The sequence below is a fragment of the Zootoca vivipara genome, chromosome 5, assembly GCF_965207765.1.
Source record: "Zootoca vivipara chromosome 5, rZooViv2.hap1.1, whole genome shotgun sequence".
NCBI lineage: Eukaryota > Metazoa > Chordata > Lepidosauria > Squamata > Lacertidae > Zootoca > Zootoca vivipara.
The window spans coordinates 16504344-16528857 of NC_142588.1; the positions used below are offsets into that span (position 1 = coordinate 16504344).

A 24514-nucleotide genomic window follows, 5' to 3' on the forward strand; every position below is an offset into this window, starting at 1 on the left:
ATGTGTTGTCTTAGTGAATTGTCCTAAGGAGATGGTGAGGGAAAGGTGGAAGGAAAGAGCTTGACAATTTACTGTCATCAAAATTAAGTCTCATTCAGTTAAGTGTGAGAATTTGTTATTTGTTCTGTATCCATTGCTGCTCCTGGCAGATGCAGTAAAACATCCAGCATCATGACATTGGGATACTAGGGAGCTCGCAGTATGCCTTATGGAGGGAGGGAAATTTGACACAGAGCTGCCACCTTTGGTAGCAGCCAAAAGTCTGTTTCCAAATATGGAAAACTTTTGTCTGCAAGTACACGTGTCATGCAGGTAAACTCATCATACAGCCAAGGTTGGCTGCAGCTCCACACAGAGTGTGCATGTCTTGACAGAACCAAGTTTGCTGTCACATAATGTATAAATTGACTTTCTGTGTCGTTGAGTATTCAACTCTTGTTAGCCCTGCATTGAAAGGTTCATGTGCATGTGCTCTTGGCTGGGTTGATTGCGTCAAACAAAAATTTCCATTCCACCTCTTGTATCTTGAGCCCACAAGTGTTTTTCCCCCCTTTCCCTTCCTGCCAAAAATAAATTCATGCCTCCTGGGTTTGTGTTCTGTGTACTGCGCTATGCAATATCTACCCAGTGAGATGCTCCAGTGGAAACTGCATTAATGATTGATAAAACCTGAGAGCTGGTTTAATTCTCCCCCCCTCCCCTGTTTAATGGCTATCAATAATTTAATGCACTTACTGTGAGTTTTTTAAGAAATGGTGCCCACACTTAAAAAAAACAACACAAAAAACCTGGCCTGGATTTAAACAGGCTCAGAGATTTAATGATTAAAATGCTCTTTGGGAGGAACTTGAGGGACCACTGCCCCTCTTTGTGAACACTAAATCTAAAACATTTAATAGAAATATTTTAACCAAAAATAATACAACCCCCCCCAAGTTCCATGATCTTGCAAAATAATGTTCTGAATTGCAAAAACACGCACACACAAACCAAAACAAAAACAGTTATAGAGGTAAACAAAGGTCTGTGCTAGCCATAACTTCTAGCTATATAATGGAAAGTGTTGTCATAAGCCTGACAACAGGAATCCCCAATAAAATACCATTCCATGGATGATATTTGTTTTCCTGTCTATCCTGCTCTGCCATGTGTTCTCATAGAGGCCTAATGTTTTGAAATCACTTTGTTTCGTTTTGTTCTTTGGTAGTTTGAACCACAATGCCTGCTGTGTTTTTTTCCTTTCCCCCTTTCCTTCAAAGGAAATGCTCTTGGACCCCATTCATATGTAGTGTACCTTTACTGTTATAGATACCGCTCCCCCAATAATTATTATAATCAGTGCTTTTTCTCCCTGGGGGTACGCATACCCCTAAATATTTTGTGAATCTAAGTTTGGCCTCATTGAGGGGCAGTATTTCAATAGGAGTAAGAAAATGAGAGTACCCTAACCATTTTAAAGAGAAAAAAGCACTGGTTATAATTATATTATTTATTAAATGCATATACCGCCCTTCATCTGAGGATCGCAGGGCTGCTTACAGTATCAATGACTGCCTCCACGCTGGGCCAGGTACACATAAAGACTGCTCAAAGTGCTTTGACTTCCAGACATCTTTACAAACCATGCAAGCAATGCCTGGCTTTTTTGAGAGGCCCATAGCTGGCATGGTTTGCTAACGTGCCAGGAAGCCAAATCACATGGCCTTTCACACATCTGGTTTGGCCTGGGAGCAACTGCAGTCATTATAGCAACCACACTGGACAGGATACATATACTGTAAAGGGGTGTTGGAAAATAGGCAGGTGTCCAGTTCCAAATCCCCACTGAAAACACTCAAAAGTAATGTAGTTGAAAATGGTCATAAGCATTTGCAAGTGACATAGGAGTAAATGCTCCCAAGTCCAGAGTGGGGGAGCAGGTAGAGAAGCAGGGGGGGGGGTAATTAGGACTAATCACTTTAATGATGAAATTTGGGCTACCATTTACCAAATAGTACATAAGAATTGTGCAGCTCAGTGTTCCCTACATTGACTGACTCCAGGTTTTCAGGCAGAGGTCATTCCAGTCCAACCTGGAGTTTCTGTGAGAAACCCGTGACCTTCTACATGCAAGAAAGATGCTCTTACCACACAGTAAGGTACGAACCTGCCAAGTAATTGGGCAAATATTATCACACTTATCACTTGATCAGAAATCTGGACCAAGGGGCCAGTGGCAACATTTCCCACAGCAGTTAGCGGAATAAAACACTTGACTGGCTAAAGAAGTGCGTATGTAAACGCCATGGTAAGTTAGCATCTGATTTCCTCAGTACTGTGTTCATGCAGAAGTCGAACTCATCTCCTAAAACCTTCCTAAGTGAAGGCTTTGGGCTAGTGAAACCTCCTTCAGTCATCTATCCCTACACGAAATATATTCCATCTGCATTAATTCAGAGTCATTTCCCCCCAAAATGTTGCTACCTCCGCATTTGACTCTGAATTTAACCACAGGCAGAAATTAGTGGCAGCTCCAGTCTTATCTGCTTGGCCTGCCCTGGACTCCCAAGTGGACATCCAGTTTTAGCGAGAGGCAGATGGTATTTATTTACAAGCATGCTCACAACACAGCTTGACCGAAAACCTCCATTAATGTGCTGCTAAATTGGCATTTGATAATTTCCAAACCTCATCTTGCTTTCCTCAAAATTCTGCAGACGTTTTTGCCCAGGCAGGAAATTGCCATTCTTCCCTCCCCACTCCCAAAATGTTGTTGTAGATGAAATCCAGTGGCAGCTCTTGCCTTGAGTATGGTGAGCAGGGAGACGAAAGCAGGTGGAATAATTACTGCATGGTGCAGCAGGATGTTCCCTCCTCTCCTTAGGTTAGTTGAGAAGGCAGCATCGCACTGTGAAGTTTTTCCCCCACAATGAATATACCTGCAATCATGTCAAGTAGCTCATGATAGTAAGAGGAAATTAATTTCGCTGGCAGCCAATGACTACCTGAGTGCGAAGCTGGTTTATGCTTGGAGTGCTCCGTGGTCAGACTTTTGTCCACTGGCTCTGTGAGAAACAGCTGGCAGTCATTATGGGCTGATGGTGGCAGGAAATACAGCTGTGTGGGAAACATAACTGCTACTTCTGAAAAGGATGCATATGGGAAGGAACTGTGGTTTTCGGCAGGTCGCAATAATAAAGCAAACTTTTTCTGTTGTCTGCTTTATTAAAAAATATGGGCTTTGGTCAAAGTTCCCTCAACTAGAAAACATGGTTTGCTTTAAACCTCTTAAGTATGTGCGCCTGACTTTGGACGTAATTGTAAGTCCCCTCACCTTTCGTGATGGGCAGAGTTTAAAGAAGACCTGCCGCAATTGCAACGTAAGGAATTGAGATCCACGGGAATGTCAGATATTCTGACACTCGTGCTAAGAAGCAGGAGTCGACAGCAGAGCAACAAAAAAAGACACCTCTGCAAAATACATTGCTCTGTTATAGATGGAAGCTGCTTTTTTCCTGCCAGGGAAGTTGCGGACATTGTTTGCAATACCATCAAAATAAAAGATGTTCTAGATGGAGGTGGTGCCTGGCGAGGAATGTTGCGCCCAAGTTCTTCTGACAGTAAAAGCTCAGCATTGAATCAGAGGCAAGAGTTTTACCTGAAAGGTGGCGGCTTTAGTGGGGCAACTTTATGATGCGGTGATAAAAGACATCTCCCCAGGGTGCTACCTGAGGCACAAAACAGGCAAATATAATACATATTGACAGTTATTTAAAATAGTGTTAAATAATGCAATTTTGAATTATGGTGCTGGAGGAGACTCTTGAGAGTCCCATGGACTGCTAGAAGATCAAACCTATCCATTCTTAAGGAAATCAGCCCTGAGTGCTCCCTGGAAGGACAGATCGTGAAGCTGAGGCTCCAATACTTTGGCCACCTCATGAGAAGAGAAGAATCCTTGGAAAAGACCCTGATGTTGGGAAAGATGGAGGGCACTAGGAGAAGGGGACGACAGAGGACAAGATGGTTGGACAGTGTTCTCGAAGCTACGAACATGAGTTTGACCAAACTGCGGGAGGCAGTGCAAGACAGGAGTGCCTGGCGTGCTATGGTCCATGGGGTCACGAAGAGTCGGACACGACTAAACGACTAAACAACAACAAAATGCAATGCTTGCTTTTTATCATGGAGCTAGTGGAGACTTGGGGGAAAGTGCCACTGCCTTGTATATATTGCTATGGTGTCTTTGTTACACCCTCCTTTTTTACTTTTACTAATAGTAGGCTTCATTTAGGTTCACAATAAAACTTTGTGAAATATCTGGATTTTCTCCCCCCACCTTTGTGCATTTACAAACTGTAGTTGCAGTATTTTCCTCTCCCCGTGCCTGTAATGTTTCAGCGTACAGTATATGATTATTACTGGATTAGTAAGGCTACGCTGTATAGCAAATATTTTCTTTTGAATTTATTTGTGCTTGCTTCTGATGTATGTAGCATTTATAACTGCATTCTGGCTGACAAAGATAGATCTTCAGGATATACATTTGTTACAAACTAAGACACTGTTACCTGTCCGCCCCCCCCCCCTCCCCAAGCACCATTTCTAGGTGGAATATTAAAATTGGCTCCTGAATACAAAATAATTGAGTTGTTTTTGCTGTAAATATTATCTAGTACATGCTGTGAAAGAAGAAGTCTACCAGTTTGGGTGATTGTGCATTCATTTTTGTTTGTTTCCCAGGTTAGAGGATCTTGTGTCAATCCAGGGTTATCCCACATTTCGCATTGCATTTTCCTGCTACTTTATTGCAAAAGGTCTGATCTTTGGGGGAAGTGGGTTTTTTGCACAAGACCTCCTAATCAGCTATAATGGTGCAGTTGTGAATTTGTCAGGATGTGAGTGAAAATGGCCATTTTCGGAAGCTCCTTTTTTGACACACCCCCCCCCCCAACTTGAGTACTGTTCTAAAGGGACTGTGATCTTTCCATTGAAACAGTGCTCGGGCAGATGTAATTGTCATCACTTCTCCTCAGAGTTGAAGTGTTCTGGCTGAGTAAGATTGACACATATGTATCATACTGCCTATAGCAGAACTGATATGTGTGCCACTCTGAAGGGTCGTGTTTTTGTTTTTGACATACCGTACAACAGTCCTCAGTGTGTCCTGCTGTTCTCAATAAATTTTGTCACAGCTGTTTTCTACATTTCCCTGCTCTTGCTGAACGTTCATTTTGTTCAGCTTTTTTCTTTTCTTCCCCTTAATAACAGATTTCTTTTAGAATTCTTCCTCAGATCTACTGTTTGCTAATCTGTACACTCACATACATGCCTTGGACGGCCGCTCCTCTTTCTGCTTTTGGCATTTTCCCGCCTTCTTGTAATTCTGTTTTCTGGATACAAGCCGCTATAATTCCTGCAGTTATCTTCAATGTTTATACTATTGTACGATGTTACTGTAAGCTTATTTATCATTATTGCCTGTATGGCAACATAGGATCAATTTTGTCTTCTGTTTTATATGCAGCCTGGCATTCCTAGATTAATTTTATTTTTTTTTATATACACCTTTTATGTCACTGCTGTGGACTGTTATTAATGTCTGATGTCTTAAAGCAGAATTGAGTGGGCCTTATTGCTGTGTCTACATTCCCAGCTTGTTTTTTTATTTGAGAACAAATTTTCATATGCTTCGTTGTACTATATAAATTTCTCCCACATCTCCTTAATAGTATATTTATACAATGCTCTCTTCTGCTTCCCTTCACTCTATTGTATGAATCTCCTACATTGTTTTTTCCCTCCCCCCTCTCAATCTTTTGATATATTTCCAAAACACAGTCTATCTCTTTTTAAAAGCCCCCCCCCCAATCTTCTGTCAGTCTTTCTTGGATTATTATTAGTGCCGGGTAACTAAACTGAAATCTAAAACATTTCTTCTAGCCTTGTTTTTGCAGTGTGTGTATGAAACACAATTTTGTACTCTTAAGAATACACAATCTCTTTACCCCATTTTATCAGATACACATGCCATTTTTCTCTCTTTCCCCCTCCCCATGGGAAGTCTGTCCATTCGGAAGGCGCCCGTTTTACTTAATTGAACATAATAATTTTTTTATCAAAAATGTAGATGAAAAGGTAGAAATCAGATTCTCAGAGGCTTAGTGAGGGCAGCTGGCCAGGCAGAGTGACACTGTTGCTGTTTTTAACTAACCCAGAACCCATATCCTAATATACTGTATAGGGCATTCCATTAGATATTGCTGGTGAGGAAGAAGAAGAAAAAAACATAAAGGTGACCACTCTTCATTGTGATTGAATTTAGCAGCAGTCCCCTCGAAGGGCCACGATTGACCTGAATTCATCATAGTGCTTGTCTCTTGCAGTGAGTGAGAGGTGGCAGGGACGTGTAACATTGGTTGCCTGCCTAATTTGTAACAGCACTGAGCCTGTCAGTGCATCTGGCATGAAGCTGAGGATACTTAGGATGGCGTACTCAGTGGTTGTGGAGTTCGTTAGTGCAAGAGGTTATGCTTCAACTTTCCTCCTGAGCTGTGTGTTTCTTTGGGGAGGGTTTTCAGTGCTACAATGTAGGTGTAAGGGTTGGTTTTAGTGGAATAAACGTATTTGGTATATTTTTAGTGACATATAAAAGCTGAAATGTTTTGTGAGCTGTTGTGAGCCTACGGGGTGATGGTGGGCTATAAATCTGAATAAGGGAATCTTAAGTGCTGCCAAACCCACATTCAGAAAAGCACCTGATTTAATTTTGGTTCTCTGGGTCCGAGCTCTGACCAGAAATTACCCTGCTCAGCATGAGCTCTAATGAAATCCTGGCTCATGCTGGTTTGGCTGCAGGCTCATTTTTGCTAATGGTATGGCTTAAGAAAATGATTGGACTAAACCCATTAGAAAAATTTACAGTTGCAGATCTTTGTAGGAGGATTGTGAACACAGCTGTCTTCTCTTCAATTATCGCTTAAATTTGATTAGATTGAACCTTTGGGTTCTCTTGTCATGCTTAACACGCTGTTCTCTAATTTTTGTTTGCTTACTTGTGGTACGCTGGGTGTCCGTGCATATAGGTGTGTGGCTTAGCAAACTGAACATCCATAGCCTTGCAAGTTGGTGGAAAATGGGTTGGTTTGTAGGGTATATCAAGCAGAACCTTCAACAAAATTATGCAGTGCTGTTCAGGATTCCTGCCAGTCCGTTCCATTATTCTCTGCTTCTTCCCCCGCCCTCTATTTTCCATCTCCTCCAACAGTCAGCCAGCATTTCATGCTCACTAAGCATGCTCAGTTCTCATTGGACTGTTTCCAATTGAGGGAGATTCTGACCCAGGTTTTCAACACTAAATAGAAAATGGTTATTACCTTGTTTTTAGATATACTCATGTATATCTGCATGACAAACTTAACCTAGTTTAATAATCCCTTGTCATGGCTGGATCACTTCCTATTGAGATTTACGCTTTCAGAGGCTTTTTTTTCCTCCATAGAGGTGGGGGACCCAGAGGCTAAAAGTTCTGATTGGTTTGCAGATATAGTGGTACCTCGGTTTACGAACTGAAGAAGTCCATTCTTAAACTGAATCTGTTCTTAAACCGAGGCGCGCTTTCCCTACTGAGGCCTCCTGCTTCCAGTGCAGCTGTTTAAGCCAAGGAGATGATTATTGCCTGTATATGGGAGGGGTCATTGCCCTGAATGGTTGTGCATATTAGTTCCAGGGACAAAGACCAAATGAATGGGCAACAATGACTGTGACAGAAGGAGGCCCCATTCTGAGGGAGGCCCACTGAGAGATTCTCAAATGCCTGTAGTGGACACTTGGTCTAATGATTACTGGAACCATATTTGTGAAGTGATGGGATTATTTGTGTCGTGCTGTAAGGATGCTTAGTAGGTATTATCCTTCCTCTCTTTTTGTTCCCTGATAGATGGGAGACTAACACTGCAATCCTAGCCCTATTTACCTGGGAGTAAGCCCCACCAAATTCCATGGGACATATTTCTAAATAGGCAAAGTTGGGATTGTGCTGTAAAGCCTACAAATGTTGAGGCACTTTAGATTTAACTAGTACAGCAATTATAAACTGGCTCTGCCACCTAGGTATCTGTGTAATTTTTTGTGTCTAAGGTCATGGGAGACTTCATCATATCGCCCAAAGCATCTTAGTGTTATAACAGTTTAATTGAGAGGGATGTATTTGATTTATATCACTGATTACAGTGTCTGTCTTCCTTTTTTTTACTTGCATTTTTATTATGCCAACACTGGTCAGTTTTGGAAAGTTGAGTTGCAATTTGGTTCATTGATTGGGGTGCTGCATTTGGACTGGTCAGATATTGGTGAGGCTCTCCCTGGGTGGCCTTAAGGAAGAAGCCACCATTACTCAGCATCAGTCCCCCATCTGTAAAATCAGAATATTAATGACTTACCTCTTAACATTTTGGCAGGAATGACTAAGATAATGGTCATAAAGCACTTTGCATATATGTGTAATCCCTCAACTCACAAAGCAAGTCCTCAACTGACATAAGAATTACATTCTGGGGGTTGTGCCTAAAGCCAGAATTGCATATACCGTAGTCAAAACACAGTGGGTGCAATGGCAGGTGTGATTGCCAAAGTATTTTTCCTCCTGGACCGTACCCCCTTTCAACCCACTCTATATCTATCTATCTATCTATCTATCTATCTATCTATCTATCTATCTATCTATCTATCTATCTATTGCATAAAGCTAAATGTCCACAAGTTAAATGCACGTAAGTTGAGGGTGTTCTCTCTCTCTCTCTCTCTCTCTCTCTCTCTCTCTCTCTCTGTGTGTGTGTGTGTGTGTGTGTGTGTAAAATATATATAAAACACCATGGCCTGCCTAAGAGAGGTAAAACATTTGTTAAGGTACTTCTACAACAATTAGCTAACTGAAATTTGGTCTTGAAGATACACACAACTTTAAATAGGTCAATCTAAAATGCGTTAAAACGTCTGTTATTGATCCAGTGGTACCTCGGGTTACAAACGCTTCAAGTTGCAAACTCCGCTAACCCAGAAATAGTACCTCAGGTTAAGCACTTTGCTTCAGGATGAGAACAGAAATCGTGCTCTGGCGGTGTGGTGGCAGCTGGAGGCCCCATTAGCTAAAGTGGTGCTTCAGGTTAAGAACAGTTTCAGGTTAGGAACAGACCTCCAGAATGAATTAAGTTCTTAACCAGAGGTACAGTTATAAGATAGGATCCTTGTGGTATTGAGACCCAGCCTATGTTGTGTTATCATTGTTTCCATTTTTAGTGGTTATCATATGCTCCATCAAAAGACCTGAAAAGGGATAGCTAACTGCTTTCTTTTTTTCCTTATCTTTTTATTAGGAAAAACCTTGTGCATTGTGGATTCAGGCATCACTTCCAGCTCCCTTCCACCTTTTCTCCCTGTTTGTTAAGAGCTCCTGTAAGCTAATTGATGGTGACCTCTTCAGAGAGTTAAAAGGTAATTATTTGCCCGTTTAGGTGTTCTGCCTGTTAAGTTTCTTCCTGTTAAGTTTTCTCATGGGGCAGGGAAGAGCAATGGATGAGGTGTAGATTAGTTTGCCTGTGTGGAAATTTTTATTCATACATCACTTCTGAGCTCATATTAATTGCTTTCCCTCCCTTTACACTAGTTAATATTTTTTATGTATTAGGAGGCAGTCCTCTTGATACATTTTGTATACACATTCCAGTTTGTATTCCTTGCATGGACAGCATTCCTTTTGAGGGCTAGTACAGACATAATGCTGGGAGATCATTCAGAATCATGTGGTTCCTGCTCTCCTCTTCTCCTCTCCAGCAAAATATTTTCTCTGCTGGTTCTAACCAGATGCCCTTAACTAGCTTCCAGTTCTAGCTAAGGGGGACCCTGGTGAACATTTTTCATGGTTAGCTGAGATGCTGATGTAAATCTTAAGTGGAAGACAGGCACTTAGTGGAACGGGCTGCCTCTTACTCAAGCCTGGTCCCAATATCTTAAGCAGGGTGGTGAGTAGTGATAGTTAATTCAGTTTGCATGCTACTTTTCCATGCAAATCTTCCAAAAGTGACTCACAACACATTAGCAGCCATACAACAACAAACCTAATACAATATTATAGTGAGTAGTCTTATACCATCTCACTTCAAAACATTGAAAGATCTACATTGGCTCCCAGTACGTTTCCAAGCACAGTTCAAAGTGTTGGTGCTGACCTTTAAAGCCCTAAATGGCCTCGGTCCAGTATAACTGAAGGAGCATCTCCACCCCCATTGTTCTGCCTGGACACTGAGGTCTAGTACCGAGGGCCTTCTGGCGGTTCCCTCGTTGCGAGAAGCCAAGTTGCAGGGAACCAGGCAGAGGGCCTTCTCGGTGGTGGCGCCTGCCCTGTGGAATGGCCTCCCATCAGATGTCAAAGAGAAAAACAGCTACCAGATTTTTAGAAGACACCTGAAGGTAGCTCTTTTTAGGGAGGCTTTTAATGTTTAATAGATTATTTTGTTTCATTTTTCTGTTGAAAGCCGCCCAGAGAGGCTGGGGAAACCCAGCCAGATGGGCGGGGTATAAATAATAAATTGTTATTATTATATTATTATATAACATCCAAATACACAGTTCATTTTTATTGATCAGAAACAGAGTCATATAAGAAAATAACACTGCCTTCCAAAATATTTGGTCCAGAATAAACTCATCAAACTTTTTCTCATAAAACTATATCCCCCTTCACGTATATTTGAAGGTCAAGGAATGCCTACTAAATATCTTTACATTTATTCAGAATTTCTCTTTTTATACAGTCATTTTCTCATTGGTGGCAAATTCATTTAAAAATATTTGCTTCAGGATTTGTAAAGAAAAAGTAGGGTTTTTCTTTAGACATGTGATAGGGCAGCTTATTTTCCCTTTAATACCTTGCAAGGTCAGCAAATCAAACTTTGAATTATGAGCACTCTGCCTAGTAGTGGGATCTTCTGCTGATACCTATGGTACGTCTTCACAGATTATCAGTGAAATAATTTCTCAAGACTGAGGGATGCCAACAACAACAATTTATAGAAGTTAAAATGCAAAAAGCAATCGGCAAAATAAAACATTACAAACAAAATTCAATTACAAAAAACAAGCAGAATAATTAACAGCAAGGCAAATATTATCTGAAACAAAAGAACAACTTTACAAGTATAATTTAAATACAAAAATACAAAAAAGAAATCCAGGTATAAAGTATCATTAGCAACTAGACAAAATAACTGAGCAGAAGCTACAACCCTGCTCCTGTCCCAGAGTAACATATCCCAAACTCATCCTTAGCATTCTCTTTCATACAATGAACACTCTCAAGCATTCCCACCAGCCATGCCCATTATGACACAGTTAACCCCCAGCTTGGCATTTGTCACAGACTGTTTCCTCTACTAGCTGCTGACATGAATTGTGAATGCATGTAAAGTGAGCTAATAATTATTTTTTGTTGGCTATTTAACTTTTGTGCACTTAATTTCCATAGCTAACCCACCCATTTATCATTGCTGTCCTTCTCCACTTTGCCCCTCCGAAGCCTTTGCAGACTTTTAGCTGCAGATGTGTTTCTGTCTACAAGTGTATGGTGTTTCAGGGTTCCCATTTTGTAGGCAAGATGCGTAGGTGTATTTTATGCCTGATTATACTGGGCGGGTGTTTTTTTGTTTTTTGAGACGGATGTTCTCAAGGGTACCAGAGGGGAATCCTGGATTTGACACAAGGGTCCTTCTGAAAATCCTGTCCATAATCCTTTCCAAGCATTAAGAAGCATTCCTTTTAACCGTTTGCAATATAGGGAAGGAAAGAGCAACACTTCTGATAATAAGGGAAGTAATTTGTAATTGGGCACTTTAGGTAGGATATTTTTAAAAAAGTACCATATAGAATAAATATTATTACCACCCCAACACACTTTGGGTGTCAAGTTGCATAGAAGCAGGTGAATATGGAAAAGTATTTCCTGCTTGGTTCACAGTGAAGAAGATGAGAGGTGAGGAAAAATATTATTCAGCCTCTTCTAGTTAGTCATTTGTGTTCTAGAACAGAGCATCAGGCCTTCTAGGACTAGCCCTTCTTTGAGAAGCATTTGGGAACCAGCTGGCCAATTGAAGGCTTCTTCCAGAGCCAACTGGATTTCCCTGACGCTCATGCCATGTAATTACCTGTCTGTTGCTTTGTCTCTTACTTCCTTATGCAAGAATGTGTGCCAAATTTGCAGGAGACTTAATCTGCACAGAGAGAGAGAAGGAAAACATGCCCCTCCCTTTCTCACACACTTAAAACAAAAACAAAAAAGCACCCACCACCCAACTGATCCTCAAAGTCTTTACTAAAAATACAAGGTTCTTCCTGCTTTGGTCAGGTAGTCCATGAACCACAAAGACTGGAAGGAGCTGAAAAGGTTTGGGAGGAAAGGGAGAAAAAATGCTGATCTGAAGGAGCAAATTTGTAAGACTGAAATTCATTCAGACTGGAGCTGTGTCTGGTAACTAGATGAGTGAGTGTGCATGTCTGGGCTGATCTGCGTACCTGGGTGGCAGCTCTTGCAAAAATCTAGCACCACCAGCAGAGTTCATTTCTAGTTCTTGGGTCCTTTGAAGCTGCCACAAAATCATACAGGTGAGACTATCCATGTTTTTGAGCTTCTGGTGCCTGGTTTACCAGTTTTTCTAACAAGGGTCCCCCCAGTTCTCTGGCATTCTGACACCGCTTATTTGAAATCTTATATACAACTAGCAAGTTGTATTCAAATGAGGATTCTTATGTAGCCAAAGTGGCCAGGGGTGCAGAGAGGAATTAGCACTTCACAAAACACTATACAACCTGAGATCTTTCAAAATTTGCACTTTTCCCAATTTTGCAAGTTCTCCAACCAAAAAGTGTGTACTAGAAATCATGTATTAGGAGAAAGTGCACATAAGAATTCATGTATTGCACATACAGAGTTCATTAGATTTTGGGTAACTGTGTATAGAGGGAGAAATATATCCTTAAAGGCTGTCAGCTTTTTAAACAAAACAATTGCAGACTGATTGATTGAGCAGGGATATACGGAAAGTAAGGTGGTCCGTGAGATACCCTGGATCCAAGTTGTTAAGGGCCTTCTGAAAAAATGCAAGACCCATGAGCCTGGCCTGGTAGCATACAGGCAGCCTGTGTAAGCTTTTGAGCACTAGTGTTGTGTGCTGGCAATAGACTGTTCATATCTAGCCACTGTTCATATCTAGCCACATTGCAAAAAAAAAAAAAAAGCCTTGAGGCTACCAATACAGGAATCACCATGGCCAGGCTATCCATGTTCAAGAGTGGCCATAGTTGGCATACCAAAAAAGCACTTCTAGTCAACAAGTCTACCTGAGCCTCCAGCGACAAAGATGGTTCAAGGGGGGTGCCCAAACTGCCCATCTAGAACATGGAGTGGCCAGTCTCCCAGACACAGGATCCACCAATCCACAGTGCCTCCATTTCCCCAGGGTTCAAGCTCAGTTTACCGGCCCTCATCCAGTTCACACTGTTTGCAGACTATGGTCCACATCATGCGCAGCCTCTCCTGACCCAGTTGTTATGGAGAAGCAGAGCTGTATGTCAGCATTATATTGTGGTGGGGGGGGGGGAGAGAATCTGAAGGAGCAGCCAGTGAAAACCTCTTGAGACATTTGGCTGAGATGCTGGGCTTCCATAGCGCACATGTGAGCAAGCAGCAAGCCCTATGGCCACATCTTCCCTCAGTGTAATCTGGGAAATGGTGGGTGTGGGTGAGAGAGGTGGCAGAGATGAAGGGAGAAGTGGCAGAGAGTGAAAAGGGCTGATCCTGCCCAGTGCTTGTATGTAGCACTCTACCAACTGACAGATTACCCCCTGGAAAAATACGGCCCTTGATGAAGATAAGGGTGCCAGTCCATGTCACAGGATGATCTGGGAAACAGATTTTATATGGCACATAGAGACAGAAGGGGCATATGCAGAGGACTTAAGTGTATCCGTACTCTATTAGGAGGGACATTTACAATTTTTACCGTCATAAGTACTTCGTTTAGAATAAAAAATAAATTACTATCTTTCGCTTTTTAAAAACACAAATGAAGTCTTTTCTTCTTCCTAACCTTCGTTTATATCTCTGCAATCTCCAAACTGAAAGGTGATACTGCTTCTAGCTAACATATTTTAGGTGTGTGACACTCTGGTATGTTAAGCACTGTCTCTAATAACTTATCTTTTGGTGTGGTAAGCCTGCTTTGTTTGTGTTTTTCTGTGCTATTACATAAATCAAGTGCAGTGTTCCAAAAGCTCAGAGCAGCCTTTCAGCAGGATATTTACTTAGTGTTTGGATTTTATTTTAAACCAAACCTTTGAGATAAGTTTGAAGTTGAAATTCCTAATTGGGTAAGCACAAACCGTTTCTGAGGGCACTTGCAGCAATGTAGGGCTGTCTTCTCAGTGATCATTTGCGATAAGAACAAATATTTATGTGTGAGTTGGGTGTGCGGTTTGTGGTCACCATTATGTATAGACAGCTAGCATTTGCATAGTGATTTCTCTACAAAGTGAAACTTGTAAAAACTTGTAAAATTCAGAATTCAAGCCTGATAGAAATTCCACAAGCATCACCATAAGATTAGCCTTGCTGCATATGGGAAGTACCATATAAGCTTTGCTAAGATCCTTGGCAAATTTCAGTCCCTTGCCGTGACCTAGTTATTTTGTAGCTTTCCATTGCTAAGAATGTGCTGTGTATTTTTCCTTTGCTGCTCATCTATAAAATTAGGGATGTATGGCACCACCCTCACAAGCTTTCACTATTCTTCTTGAGGGTTTGGGGGGTTTTTTTGCTTTCCTTTTAAATTTCTAAAAGGTTTCATCTAAACAGGAGTCTCAAAATTTGACTCAAAAACACTTTAGCTAAAGCTGGTGGCATTTTCTATTGAGAGTGATCCACAGATCACTGGACTGCCATTGTCTTGTACCTACTAACAGGTATAAGCATAACTGGTTAACAAGAAGATGAGCTCTGAGCTGGGAAGTCCCTGGTCGAAACCTTACTTGGATGCAAATGTACCAGGTGGCCTTGGATAAAAGCAGCCATTGACCCAGTTCACACATAATGCTAAGCTAAATCAATGCCTTAGCAAGAACAAGCAAATGTGTAGGTTCCAAAATGAAGGTTGTGACCACTGCACCCTTTCACCCTCCTGCTGCAGCTGTGCTATAAAAGGCTAAGCTATGGTTAGTCTTAGAATTATGCTCCAACCCAATCTTGTGTTTTGTCTCATTCCATACATACCATTAGCAGGAAGCCAAAGTTTGTTCTTTGTTCACAGCTCCTGGTTTGTTCGGGAGAGACAAACTATTAGTTGCTAATCTATACCATGGCTTCCCTCCAGGCACAGAGGGGGTCTGTTTTCCTGAAGTTGCACTGAGCCTCAGCGAGGCATTTCACTGCTTTCTGAATACCACTGGGGCTCAGTACAATAGGGGGTGAACCCATTCCCCTTTCAGCTGGAAAGTAAAGTAGGGAGAGACTTGCCCTTGTGGTTGTACTGGGCCCTGGGCATGTTGGAGTGCCTCCAAAGCTCCGTATGATGTGATCTGCCCCCCTTGAATAGTGGAGGCAGCGTGAGTGGTTAGGATCTCCTACACACGAGTAGGACCCTGGCAGGGACACATGCCTGACTGGCATGTTCCCTCCAGGTCGATCGTTCGGGAGCTTCAAAAGCTTTCTTCAGCCCGAACATCACAGCGACTGATGCCAAGAAACATCAGCACACTTATGGATCCGCAGAGTTTACGCAGTTATGCAACAGAACTCAGCAACTCAGCATTTGGGCTAATCTACTTTTATTTACATATAAACACACATGGAGCACTGCAACATGGCTCCCTCTCTCTCTAGCATCAGGCACCAAAGAGAGAGAACAAAGGACAATAGTCCCACTTCACGGAACAGAGTAACACAAACACCCCGTCTCTGTCACTTCCCACTCTGTGGAATGAAAAACATATACTGTCATGTGGTAGACAACAATCCCATGACTGCAGACAGGGGGAATGAATCCTCAACAGCTCCCACTGCCAGCCATAATTTGCAGCACTTTGCTTACAAGTCTATTGATTACCAATATAATGTTTGTAGCTTTTGCAATTGCAATGCATCATATGATTTTTTTGTTAATGAATTAGAAGTGTAGATCTGTATAAGTGTCCTGTGGTGTGTGTGATATAGATATAGATCACAGCACTACAGACAGTGCTTACCCTGAATCCATGACTAGGGAAAACAAAACTGTGGAGATTAAATAGGCAAGTTTCTTTTCCTTTATCACCCGTAGAGGTCTGTCTAGATTATTCTTTCTTGCCAGTACAAGATAAATATGCACTTCTGATGGAATCTGCAGGGTGAAAAACATCACTCCATCTGTGGTCTACATATGAGCTGGAGAAGTTTGTGTACTTAATTTGCCTGCTTTGTTCTTTATAGGAACAGGAAGGGAATAATGTATATGTCCATCATCTGTCCCCAGTTACCCTCATCAATTTGTGACACAACAACTTCTATAGCATGGGAATGGAGAAAGAGAGAAATAATTTCTCAATCCTGCTGCTGACATGATATGTCATTTTGTAATGAGACACCAGCAGCGCTGAATTCAAAGGCAGCAACTGAGTTTTATTCACCATTTAAGTCGCTTGGCTCGAGCCCCATAGTTTCCTAAATTCTACTGTGTGGTTTTTCATTTGTGATACAGAGTTTATTGCCATTTCCTTGTATAAAAGCACTGCCATGAAAGAAGTGGTAATAGTTTCTTGGTGAGTAACCTCCAATTTTCCGCACATCAAAAAAATAAATGAATGTAGGAGACCTGTTTTAGGATCCCCCCCCCCCCAATATTATTTACTTTCAGAGAGCATGAGGGCAGTTCATATGGGATTTTCAGTGGTCTCCTATCCAGGCACCAGGTCAGCCATGCTACAGCAGTGGGCACTCCTGGGATATGCAGAGTTATATATAAAAAAGTTGTTGTTGTTTTTGTTGTTTTTTTAAAAAAACGCCTCTGCTTTGGGCATGACAATGTCATAAAGCCAGCACTGGTTAAAGTATTTGATCAATCAGAAGTTCAGTGAGTTGCTTAGGGTAAGCTCCTGTCTCTTGACCTGTTGTATTTCACAGGGTTGTTAGCATAACATGGGATAAGACCTGGTGTAGGATACTGTTTCAGGCAGGGGTATAGCTAACCTGTTGCCCTCCAGATGTTGGACTAAAACTCCCATCATCCTTGAACTCTGGTCATGCTGGCTGGGACCGATGGAGTCCAACATCTGGATGACCACAGATTGGCCACCCCTGGTCTAACTGAATTGGGAAGTTCACATATTCCTCTGCCATGAAAGACAGCCGTCTCCCGTCTTCACTTCCTGTCTGAATTATGGCAGTAACAAACTTTACCTACCTTACAGCGTTATTGGAAGGATTACGAAGTTTGTTGAACATTCAAAAGCATTTACCCATATATCTCAAGCATTATCTCTTCACTAGAAATATATACCACCTTTCATGTAAGTATTTCTGTGTGTACATCACATTAAAAACTCCAAAGATGTACGGTGAAGCAACAAATGAAGAAGCAATGATCAGAAAAAATGTCTGTGTGAAATATTTTTATAACCTGCGGTATGTTGGGATAAACTGCTTGGAAAGATGGGTGGGATACAAATGCAACAGATAGTGAGAGCCTCTGATGTTTTTTCCTGGATTCATAGATGTGCTGGTGCGGAGCCAATGCTAGTTTCCTTTTAACTGCAGCTATGAGGTTGGGAATGAGCCGCAGGAGTGTGTGCTGCTTCTCTTTCCTCCCCTTCCCTCACAATAATGGGTAAAGGACACATCAGTATTTATATTTGCCATGGCTAAGACCAAATGGGCTTCCATTTAAGTAGGATTCAAAGGCATGGTTTAATACTAGTTTTGAATCTTAGTTAAATGTGACTCCTGGTTATCCCAGGAGCTAATTTTGGTACCAATGTATCCTGTAACCACAGTTAAGAAGGGGCCAATGCTAACAATTGTTGTGGCCTTAAAATTTTCTAATTTGCTGTTTGGAAGAAGCTGACCTAGGCTGTCTCTACAGGAACAGGATAAGGTTGCATCTGCTTGGGAATATTCCCATGGTACTGCACTATATAAAGTCTTCTGAGACAAGCATGATACTGCACTATAAAGACTTTAAAGTGCAGTACCATGTGTGTCTTATCAGAAAGTCCCATTGTAGAGCATATTGCCTTAGAAAGTGTTTGTTAAGTCTGCAGCCATTCCAAAACAACACTGTTGTCCTTACACTGATGCAACACTGGCGTAACTTAGTCATTATCCTACACATGCTCACCGCAAAAGCCGAGAGAAAACTGCTGCTACAAAAAGCACAGACTCAAACAACAAAGGCCCACACCCTGTGGCAACACTGTTGGAACAGCAGCAGCAGGCTGAAACAACTGCTGCCTCCATGGCAACATTCCTGGTTTCCCCCAGTCATGGGCTGGCATGACGATGTTGGCCCTGTGTGAGGCAGCTAATGTAGGAGCCAATATACTCACAATGATGGGAAGGTTCATCTAGGATTTATCCCTGTCCCATTTCACACGTAACACATGTTCCACTAGGCACAGCAAACTCACAGTGCCCTGCATAACAGAAACCACCATGGCACAGACAGCATGAACTCAGCAACTGAAAGCAAAGCACAACACCTGCATGGCCTCTTTTGACATGCAGATCTGAGGCCAAGCTGTTCTTCTGCAAGCGAAGGTACATGTAAGAGTATGGCAAGTTGAAGCAGTGGTTGGGACAGGATGCCTGGCATTCAGCCACAGTTTGCTTACATTCCAGTGAGAGTGCATCCCCACCCTTTGTCTCCAATGTGGGAAACACATATCCCAGCTGTTTGATTGTTTCACTCATGCCAGGGATAGCTCACCTGTGTGCAATACCCATTTGGCATGTTTGCCACACTTTTTTGCACACTTTTTGTAGTGCCGGGGGAAAGAGATATAGGAGACATTTGAAGCCACAATACTTTGAAGCATAGAATTACCCCTTCCTTTGTCTATGTGGGGTCCCATCAACAAAGTTCTCCCTTGCATGATGTTGGGAAGCCAGGTGCACAACACCTCGGCACCTGCACTGCAATGCTGACCACTGCTGAGGTAACCTAGAAAAAACAGTCATCTGCTGTCTATATAGATGTATATATCACACACCCATACGTACACTGTTTAGATAGGTTGTTGTTGTTTAGTCGTTTAGTCGTGTCTGACTCTTCATGACCCCATGAACCAGAGCACGCCAGGCACTCCTGTCTTGCACTGCCTCCCGCAGTTTGGTCAAACTCATGTCCGTAGCTTCGAGAACACTGTCCAACCATCTCATCCTCTGTCGTCCCCTTCTCCTTGTGCCCTCAATCTTTCCCAACATCAGGGTCTTTTCCAGGGAGTCTTCTCTTCTCATGAGGTGGCCAAAGTATTGGAGCCTTCAGGATCTGTCCTTCCAGTGAGCACTCAGGGCTGATTTCCTTCAGAATGGATAGGTTTGAGCTTCTTGCAGTCCATGGGACTCTCAAGAGTCTCCTCCAGCACCATAATTCAAAAGCATCAATTCTTCGGCGATCAGCCTTCTTTATGGTCCAGCTCTTACTTTCATATATCACTTCTGGGAAAACCATAGCTTTAACTATACGGACCTTTGTCGGCAAGGTTATGGCTCTGCTTTTTAAGATGCTGTCTAGTTTTGTCATTGCTTTTCTCCCAAGAAGCAGGCGTCTTTTAATTTTGTGACTGCTGTCACCATCTGCAGTGATCATGGAACCCAGGAAAGTAAAATCTCTCACTGCCTCCCATTTCTTCCCCTTCTATTTGCCTGGAGGTGATGGGACCAGTGGCCATGATCTTAGTTTTTTTTTATGTTGACCTTCAGACCATTTTTAGATAGGTCAAATCAGCTCTTGGCTTTAATAGAGTGTGTATTACAAGTACACTTAACCTGTAACTGATAAAATACGCAAGGAAAACATAAGCATTGTCAGTATGCTAAACAGAAATCAATTACTTTTGAGTTTTGTTTTTCAAATGTACAGCACCTATCTATTTATTATGGGCACTTTAGAATTGATGGTGATAATTGGTGCAACTGTACCCAGGATTTGTGGACGAGACTGGATGTGTGCTAGAAGGTTAGGAAATTACATTCTTGGAGTGAATTTGAAAGATAGATTTTCATTCATTTTCAGTCATGCTTAGGATCAGATTTTGATGCGTCACTATATTCAGCAATGAACAGATATTTCATAGGTTAAAAGCAAATGATATGAACATTAATTTCTCCATGAATTTGACTGACATGGAAATATTTGAATTCCTTACTTTTCGGCTAGTAGGCTGGACCATAGGCCTCACATATAAAGTAGGAAGAAGCAAGCAATCATTAGGCTTTGCTGCTATGGATTTGTGACACAACTGTCTGCAGTATTAAAATATCAAGGCAGACTCTCTTCAATTGAAGTTATCTTTTGTATCTCTATCAATTTTTTACACTGTTTTCTTTGTAAAATATTGGAGGGTGTGCTTAAATTGATGTAACACTGAAGTGTAGAGACTCTGCCTAAATGAACTTGCCACCCTTATGTTCTTCTTGACACCTACATTATCACTCCATAGATCATTCCCTGAGTATCCCATGCCATGCACACCATCACCATTATATTTTGTTTTAAGTTTCCCCAGCCTGCTACACTGATCAAAAAGCTGAGGATGTTTCTTTAGTGCTCACAAAAAACATAACTGCCCTATATTATATGTATCAACAGTTTAAAGTGCCAGATTTTTTCATTTTCCCCTTTTCAGAGAAGAATTAAGGTGCTTACAGATTTTCTAGAAAGGCACCCAGACTTAACACCCATGGCATGGAAACAGTAAACATGTTCTACCATGTGAGGTAGCACATGCTCACTTACAACTTGGGAGTCATCATTTACTCACACTTTATGCTTGTTTTTGCCACCCCAATATTCCTCTGCAGGTTGGAGGAAGAATAGCATAACCAGAAAAGTAGGCTGAGTGTAGACTCCCCGTTAACAACTAGTTCCCTTCCCTCCACCAGCAAGGTCACTTTGAGGAAGTCAAGCATAGCACTCCCCCTCCCAACTTTTCCCAAAATAGACTGCCTGCAAGTCCCATTGTCACAGCCATTACTCCCATATCACTCCTTTGCAACTGGACTGGCAAATGGGGCGCAGAGTGCTGGGACTCAAGGGGCCTGATTGGGCCCTGGCGCCCCCAGTTGCTGATCCCTAATGTAAGCAAAATGGGGGCCTCTGTTTGTTTTTTTATGGACAGCACATGTAATGAGTATTCTCTTTTTATAGAAATATGCCTCCTTTTCACTTCTGTTGCTTTTCCTATTTTGAAAATAAATCCCAGGCTTCGGAGTTCAGACATGCAAATCATTCAGCTCTGCACACATTGGGTCCCTTTCTTCTCTCTGCCTCCCCCCCGCCTCTCCCCCATTGTGCTTGTGATCTGTGTTAATGCATTGATGGCACAGACTCTTGACTGCAAAGGGCTTGTACATTTTTAGGTCAGCTGTGGATTATGGCATCTTCCCCCTCATCACCCTAATAGCATTTGCATGCCGTCGTCACTTGGTTTGAGAAGAAAGAGGGGGAAGCTAGATGGAAGAAGCTTGAACACCACATTGGTAATAAAAAGAGATGATTGGAAGCGTGTGATCCATGGCTCACCAGTGTGTGATCCATGGCTCACCAGCGTCACATTAGTAGCATCCCTAAATCAAGAGCTCATTCATTTTAACCAGAGGTTAATTAATCAAACAAGAGTGCATACAATTATAAGCAGCTTTTAATGAAGTGAAGCAGCATTATAAGCAGTAAGCAAAATGCAGGCTACATTCGTCTGAGGCACTTGTGTCTTGGAGTGGACTAGCAGTTTGCCATTGGCATTGCAAAGATGTGATGGTGTCCTTTGGAAGCAATATGTGTCTTGCTGTCAGGGAGGTGTGCCATTTGTGTGGAAAGGAGAGAGGAAGCTTTTGGCAGGCTTTGACACTGCTTCAGATAGCCCTGCGTATATGCAGATATTCTTTCTCTTGTGTGTCAATGGTTCTTAAAGACAACGTATCCCTGTCTTATGTGTCTCTGTGTGTAGGGCATGATCCCCCTTGTCCATCTGGAGGACAATGGAGTATGGCTCTTTATCAATCAGTCCCTAAGCTTCTCAAACAATTAGCCAGCTGTGGAGGTAATATATCTCTCTAGCTTCAACTGCATGCTAGGTGGTGGACTAGGTCCAACACGCATAGGTCCAAATGGCGTAGCCTTGCAAATTTACCCTCTGCCTTGGCAGTGCTGAGTATCGTGGTTTGCTTCTCCCACCTCCAGGTAGGCTGGAGTGAAGCGGGAGTGCTTTTAAGTGTTGTGCATCATCATGCTGCTCATTCCCAGCAACCCATGTTTTATCTTTTACTTACTGTGACATGCAAACCACCCCATAGTAATGACTTTTGTTTTGCATTATCCACACTCTGCCTTACAAGGACTGATGGCTGGGTACTGGAAAGGTGCCATGGCTTCTTTGTTTTTCCTTGTCTGGCTGCAATTTCTTTTCTACACTGCTAGGTAATGCTGTGGAAGTTGGCCTACATTACCCAGAATGCATTCCAGATTTATCTCTGCATCTGGAGATGTAAATGATTGTTTTGTTATTTTTGTGTGTGTCACTCACACTCTGGCATAAGGGAAAATTCTCTTGAGACTATAAAAGTGGAGAAGAAAATATGCCCTGCATTTTAGCTGTATTGTGTTTCCCTGAAATGTTTCCTACCATTTATTAAAACCTTTTGGGCCCTTGGTGCAGGCTTAACTTGATCCTACTGGCAAGGGCAGTTTGTAATGCTATTAGGATAGCCCAGTTCCTTTCTTTGCGACCTCCCTCGGGTTCTGACATCTCTGTCAGAGTGCCCACTGTCACCACCTACAACCCACCTGGGCCCATCAAGCTCTGCCACACTCTTCCCATTCTTCCTGCGGATTGGGCCATTTCTTCCATGACATCTCCACGACAGTGTTCAAAATTAGCCAGGCCCTGGCTTTCAACCACTTGCGACCAAGTGAAGATGCCTGGGTGCCAGGATGGCGCCTGACATCTCCACCGTCTGGGGATCATTGGATCTGAACTGTTTTCACACACTAATGGCCCACCCTGTGGAATTCTATCAGTTATTTCTGGAACCAAATTGCCTTTTCTGTGCAGCCTGAGCAGGAGGCAGCCACCATTAAGAAAAAAAGGTCTGAACAGGCCAGTATATATGTGGACTGCCCCTGGATCAAGGGACATTTCTTCTTTAAGTTCTCAATGTTCTTAACCTAGCTCAAGGTTGTCATCAGAACTAGCTACGTGGGGCTACCTTTGAAGGTGACCCGGAAACTACAACTAATCCAGAATGCGGCAGCTAGACTGGTGACTGGGAGCGGCCGCCGAGATCACATAACACCGGTCCTAAAAGACCTACATTGGCTCCCAGTATGTTTCCGAGCACAATTCAAAGTGTTGGTGTTGACCTTTAAAGCCCTAAACGGCCTCGGTCCGGTATACCTGAAGGAGCGTCTCCACCCCCATCGTTCTGCCCGGACACTGAGGTCCAGCTCCGAGGGCCTTCTGGCGGTTCCCTCATTACGAGAAGCCAAGTTACAGGGAACCAGGCAGAGGGCCTTCTCGGTAGTGGAACCCACCCTGTGGAATGCCCTCCCACTAGAGGTCAAAGAGAACAATTACCAGACCTTTAGAAGGCATCTCAAGGCAGCCCTGTTTAGGGAAGCTTTTAATGTTTGATGGATTTCTGTATTTTAGAATTTCTGTTTTTTGGAAGCCGCCCAGAGTGGCTGGGGGAACCCGGCCAGATGGGCGGGGTATAAATAATAAATTATTATTATTATTATTATTATTATTATTATTATTATTATTATTATAGCTAGTTGTTTAACTGAGAATCCATCACAGTCAGTACATCATTTGAAAAATAAGACTTTGGAGCTGTCTTGCCCCAAATGGCAACTTAGACATTCTGTTTTGGCAACTGTAACCTTTGTTTAAGGAACAATTTGGTGCCTAGCATATATATCTGAGTTTCTAAAGCTACTCCACAGGACTCATGACAGGAAGCCTGCACAATTTATAACCCAGCAAGCTGAAATCACAAGGATGGCCAGCCTGGTCCTTGGTGAGCATCTCCTTTTTCTTGCAGTCCCTTACAGCCATCAAAAGCAGGAGATTTTGAGAGCTGCTGGTGGGCCACATTCCATGGTGATGGGCTGCATTTGGCTTCAGGGGAGCAAGTCCTGGTGGCCTGTTTATTGTATGTGAACACAGTTATGTCTAAGCTTCTCCTGTTTTTTATTCCTTGGACTGTGGGCAGTGTGGTATTGCATTGTATACTCAGGCA

At 42.4% G+C, this 24514-nt stretch overlaps 1 protein-coding gene across 10 annotated transcripts in view; it reads left to right on the plus strand.

Moving 5' to 3' along the window:
• The window catches only part of ZMIZ1 (zinc finger MIZ-type containing 1), a 354820-nt gene that overhangs the window by 60832 nt on the left and 269474 nt on the right, over positions 1–24514 (plus strand). For 9 of the 10 annotated variants that reach the window (XM_088669487.1, XM_088669492.1, XM_088669491.1 and 6 more), the window contains exon 2: positions 9354–9471. The gene's annotated coding sequence lies outside the window, so the exon portion shown is untranslated. Of the gene's footprint in view, positions 1–9351; positions 9472–24514 lie in introns of those variants that run through there. The other variant, XM_088669490.1, reaches the window with a different exon arrangement.